The sequence below is a fragment of the Gymnoscopelus braueri genome, assembly GCF_963280865.1.
Source record: "Gymnoscopelus braueri genome assembly, chromosome: 13".
NCBI lineage: Eukaryota > Metazoa > Chordata > Actinopteri > Myctophiformes > Myctophidae > Gymnoscopelus > Gymnoscopelus braueri.
Window position 1 is genome coordinate 20,733,020 of NC_137615.1, and position 6,000 is coordinate 20,739,019.

Below are 6,000 nucleotides of genomic sequence, written 5' to 3' on the forward strand. Positions count from 1 at the left end.
TCAAAGCTACAATCCGTTACTCATTTGAATGAATAAAAACGTTATTTCTGTATGGTAAAATACAATATAACTAGCACATCTGCAGTGGCTGGAGTCCCTACTCTTCTATTGATGCATTTCGATCCTGGTGTCGGGTTGGACACTGACTGATTGACAATGTCAATAAAGTTATTTGAAGCAGACGGCACACTGGATTGGACATTAGACTCACACTTTAGTCTTAAGTCTGGTGTCTAGTCTTTTTCCCCCAGTTTTTTTATATAGCTTTATTGATAGTAGTGGAGAGAGACAGGAAACAAGGAGAGAGTAGGGGAGTGACATTCAGTAAAGAATCTGCCCAGCCGAGGAGTCAAACCGGGGACGTGCTGTCAGGCATCAGAGCCTATATGGTACGCACCTTTAGCCTGGTAAACCCCTCCCTCCAGAAATCTTTCCGGAAGGGGTGGGTTTACCAGGCTAACGCACCTTAACCATTCAGCGCTCCCTAGTCAAGTCTACTGCCTCAGTGCGCGCTCTGTAACGTGCATTTCCCTAATGGGAGTCCTATATGTTCATGTAGTGCTTTGTTGGAAGTCCTGCGATAGGAGTCATATTGTTTTTCAATGGGTTGACAAGGCACCGCGGGCTAACATTATTACTCAGCAATAAAGTGTTTATGATTCTGAAAAGGAGAAAACATTCTTTTTTTTGTGTTAACATCAGGGTGGATTTACACTACGTCTCTCCTCTAATTCATCTTCTCTGACTCTGGCCTCTTCAATCTCCCTCTTCAGAGTTTCCTTCGTTCTCTGAATTCTCTCTTACTGTTGTCTCTCATGGGGATGTGTAGTTCATAGTACAGCACTAATCAGTGGTGTAAAGTAACTAAGTACATGTACTCAAGTACTGCACTGTACATTTTTGCGGTATTTCCAATTTTCAGTACTTTTTCAGTGACTTCTTTTACTGTTTACTAACTCTTACTAACTCTAATTACTAGCTACTTTGTAGATTTTTATTATTATTACAAAACCACCAGCCCTATATACATTTCGGCCATTTGAAAATAGCCGATCTACAAGCTCACAATGCGTTGCATTGTGATCTTGTAGATCTGCTATTTTCAAAATATTTTAATGCATTTTATACATTAGAAAACTTTGTGAAATGGGACATTCTGCATAATGAGTACTTTCTACTTTTGGTACTTTAAGTATATGTTGATACCAATACTTTTGTACTTTTACTCAAGTATTTCTACATTGCAGTATTGATACTTTTACTTAAGTAAAAAAATGTAGTACTTTTTCCACCACTGGTACTAATGTCCATAGCTACAGTACATGGCCACCACCGCTCGCTCTGAAGTTGATTGAAAGCCTCTCTGTGGGTCTTCTCCAGCACAATATGTCCTCTCTTGTACATCTCTCTCTCCCCCACAACTGTCCTCAGTTAATCATCTGATTCAGTTGGTATAATTGATGAATGGCACGGCTGTAATGCAGCATTTTAATAGATTATCCCTGGTTAGTGCCTGGCTTTTCTGACAGCTGATTTGTTCCAATGGAGAGTACTTATTCTTTGAGGCTGTTAGCTTAGCTGTATGGGCCTTAATGGTGCTAAATACTGCTGATGCTTGGCAGCATGTCTGTGGGAGGTGGGGGGGGGGGGGCAGAGTTAGCTAAAGATGCATCACAGCCAGGTTATTTGTAATCGTAATCCTACCCAGTAAATGAAGTAATGTAAACTGTGCCATTCACCCTGTGAGCGCAATCCTTTTATATTGTAACGGCGAAGATGAGATTTAGAGCACATTACACATCATTAGGAAACCTACATTTTAGCAGCACGAATCGGGCTTCAGCATCCAACACAGTCAGGCAATTATTATGATATTTTTAATTGGGTTAATGGCATTTTGCTGCTAAGTGTTTAATTAAAAAAAGGCTCATGCCATTTTCAATTAGTGTACAATCATTTTGGAACCCTGTTTGAGGCTTTGCAATAGAACCTGACTGTGCCAGCTCACACATAGCTACGAGTGGCTTCATTTTACATGAACAGCAGCAGCCTGGTTCTCACTATGGCTCTTTAAGACCAGCCCAAACTGGGTCAGCTGCTTCACGTGTTTGGCAGTCAGCCCCTGAACTCGGAGAGTTGTATCCATTTGTTTAACCTGGAACCACAATGAAGGCGGAGCTCATGGTTGTCGTCTGCTGTTTGATGTCATTTGCTGTGATATGTGTATGCTCAAGCAAATAAATCTGTCCATGACCCCAACCTGTCATCACCAACCACAGAATAAGAGGAGGTGTGTATCTTAACATCTCTGACTGTTCTAAAGGAAGAGAGAGAGAAAAACCACAATTAGCATTTCTCTGCTCCTGTTTTTTTGGTTGGACCGCAAAAGCAGGGCCAACCCTATGCAAATGACTGACTGCAGTCACTGATTGATGAAGATACTGTGTACACCATTGTTCAGCCAGTTTAGCCAAGCAACAAACTAGCCAATCGCAGAACAATAGTCCCTCCAGTCTCTATATATTTTTATCCTAAAGCGTGTTTGGGTTGCTGCCTTGGTCTGTGATTAGGTGTTGTGTGGTTTTACCACTCTGGAATTAGCCAGAGTTGCATTAAATATTGTTAAATGAGAAATGGATCAGGTGCAACACCTGATTTAACAAGATACCTACTTGAATTATTTGTTAATCACGTTACAAAGAAAAAATCCGGTGATAGACACTTGCACTGTATCTATCATCCCTGTTTTCTAGGGGTGGTTGCAGCTGAGTGGGTAGAGTGGGTTGAGTGGTTCCACTCAAAAAGAGCCCATTCATTTTTCCCATAGAGATTTTCAAAAATATTGATATCAATTATTTTAAGCCTAGAATCAAGCCATCCAGGCTCTTGGTGAATCATGACCATAAAATATTTGATTCTGTGAAAAAATACATTTGAATATTTAATTATATGATAGACTATTTAATAAATACCCTTTGTTTTGCTGTTTTAAAAATTGTATTCTCCAAAATGAACGCCACTGCTATGCCCTATGGGAGCTGCACTGTTATTCAACAGAAGGCACTACAGAGAGTGATGCGGACTGCCCAGCCCATAATCGGAGGTGAGCTTCCCTCTCTTCAGGGAATAGACGAAAGGCTATGCGTGGCTAAGGCTGAACGGATTGTTGTGGACGTCCACCATCCCAGCCACAGCCTGTTCAGGCCAGTGTTGTGGCCGCGGCCAGGCAAGAGGTATCTTAGCCTTGCTAGCTGCACAAAAAGACCATGGAGCACTTTCTTCTTGGCCGCTATCAGAACACACACTGAACATTACATGGCCCTGAACTACATGTCTGTGGCTAATGTATTGGACCTATGACAATGCAGTTTGCACTTGAGCTATTTTGCACTTTTAGGTAGTTTAGATGTTTAATATAGAGTGTTTATTTATTTTAGCAGCTTAGTTTTTAACACATATCACATTTGACACTGACATCTTACTCTTGAGAGTGTAGCTGGATTTTTAGCGCACAATGAATTTCACGTGCCTTTTACTCGTAATTGGTATTGTTGACAATAAAGTTGAACCTTGAGAACCTATTGAGCATGCGAATGGCTTCTCATGCTGATCACTGTATTGATTTGGAGTGTCTACTGGAAACGTTCACTCAGTGCTTGTGCTTGTATTTGTAACGTTAATGTTGTACATTGCACGTCAATCATACAGTTCGAAGACACATTCAGGCGATTCAATTCAATTGTCTGGTCTAGTTGTTGTGTTCTTATTGCTGTTGACATTGTTCACTTATTGCTTTAGGCTACTGTATTGCCCTAGTAGTCTTATTAAAAAGTAATAGAGGCCTACCCTTTATACCGCCATGGTCCAGCCAAATTGTCTTCTTTTAGTACATGTAAGTCATGTCCTTGTAATTCCTCTGACAAGACAGTAAGGAGATAACGATTTTGCTCCAGGGAGTGTTTTGATAGATTTAGAACTTGGAAAAGATTCTGCAAAAAAAAAGGGGCTCTCACTTCTTTCTTCCACAAATACTGTAGATAATTTGACACATGTGGACGGAGTGTCCGTGGCAGGATTTAGCAACGTGTGCGGCAGGCAGCGTGGGCATCCATGGCAGACTGTTGTATAATCCGCCGGATGCTGTCAGTGCACTGGACTCAGTTGGTGCAACCGACTGGCCTGTCCAGTACTCCTCTGTAATGAACCCATGCACTGTCCATCAGACTCCACACACGAATGTACCCACCCACGCGCACACGCATGGTCGCACGCACGCACACACACACACACACACACACACACACACACACACACACACACACACACACACATGCTGTATACTCACATTGTTGTAATATGTTGTGTATAGAGACATTCATGTGATTTTACAATTTAAATAAATATAAATTGAATGAAACTCACACATCTGCAGACGCAAGGTGGTTCTCAAAGTGGGTTCCTGGGACCCTCAGGGTTCCTTCAGGGTTTTACATGCATGCACGGCACACACTCACGCACGCACGCACGCACTCACTCACTCACTCACTCACTCACTCACTCACTCACTCACTCACTCACTCACTCACTCTTGTGTACTACAGTACAAACACACACATCTCACAGCTGTACAATTATGTAAAGATTTATGGCTCCCCCCACCTCCCTCATCCTGGCTGTGCCCCGTCCCTCATAATAATGTGGCTCATCTCATGAATATGCACACGCTCTTTATATGAGTACAGGGTCGAAATGCTCCTTAAATCCGAGCTCCTGCTATGGGGTCTTGTATCGTTTTGGATTCTTTGGATTCTTTCTTTCTACTTTGTATACCTGTGTTAATAATGTCAGATAATATAACAGTACATAATAATGTACTGTATTTATAGATATGAGCGTGCACCCGTTCAGAACGCATGCCCATTCAGAACGGGTCAAGAGCCGCGGTATGATTGCTTGCAGGGTCCTTGAGGACCGCTCATCCCCTCGACCCTGCACTCCCTTGGGTCTTCAGCAATACACCCACCAAGTATGAAGTCAATCGGGTGAACGGTTACTGAAGGACGGGCGGAAAGACAGACAGACAGACAGACAGACAGACAGACAGACAGACAGACAGACAGACAGACAGACAGACAGACAGACAGACAGACAGACAAAGATTCTGTGAATTCTAGATAGATGTACTGCAAATATGTTCTTCTATTCATATTAATCCACATTTTCTACATTTTAATTACATTTATACCCATCTTGGTGCCTCATAGTCTCAGAGGTGTTTTCAATCGCTGTTTCCTGCACCGTTTGTCTTCAGGAGACCCAGACGAAGACTACACAGACAAAATGTTGGTCAAATAAAGTTTACTTGCATCACTTTTCCGCTGCCAGCGAGCGCCTCATGAGACACACTCGATGTGCATTTTCTCCTGCTTGCAAAAGCATTAATAGAGCGGTCATCTTGTTTAAGTATAGTGGGCAGAGACGCTTAGCATGACACCGTGAATTAGAGTAAGCAGTTGGACGAGCATTGATGTTCATCTTAATCTCTCATCGGAAGGGTATACAGCTGCCAGGCTGTAACTGGGCTGGTGTTTATCTACCTGCCTCGACCGGTGCTGGCCTGTTTGTTTTGATTAAGCATCGTGTCCACTCCCCTCCGGGTATAGTCAGATTAGTTTAGATTTAATTTGTCTCTCCCTTTTCCTCCCTGCATTCATTCTCACATTCTCTATTTTTTTTACAACCAAATGATTTTTTTTGCTCAGCCACCGTAATTATTTCATTATAATTAACAGCTGCTTGTCAGGTGTTTGGTTCGGTCATAATAAATTAAAAATGTTATGCTCGAAAAGGGACAAGCATTAAAGTCCCTGTCCGGAAGGGTTTCTATTATTTCAGTACATCAACATCTACAGTATACAATAGCATACACACAAAGGATCCTGAAGGGAATCGTGTACTAATGGAAGTTCAGTCAGGACCACTCACGTCAAAGTAGATTTA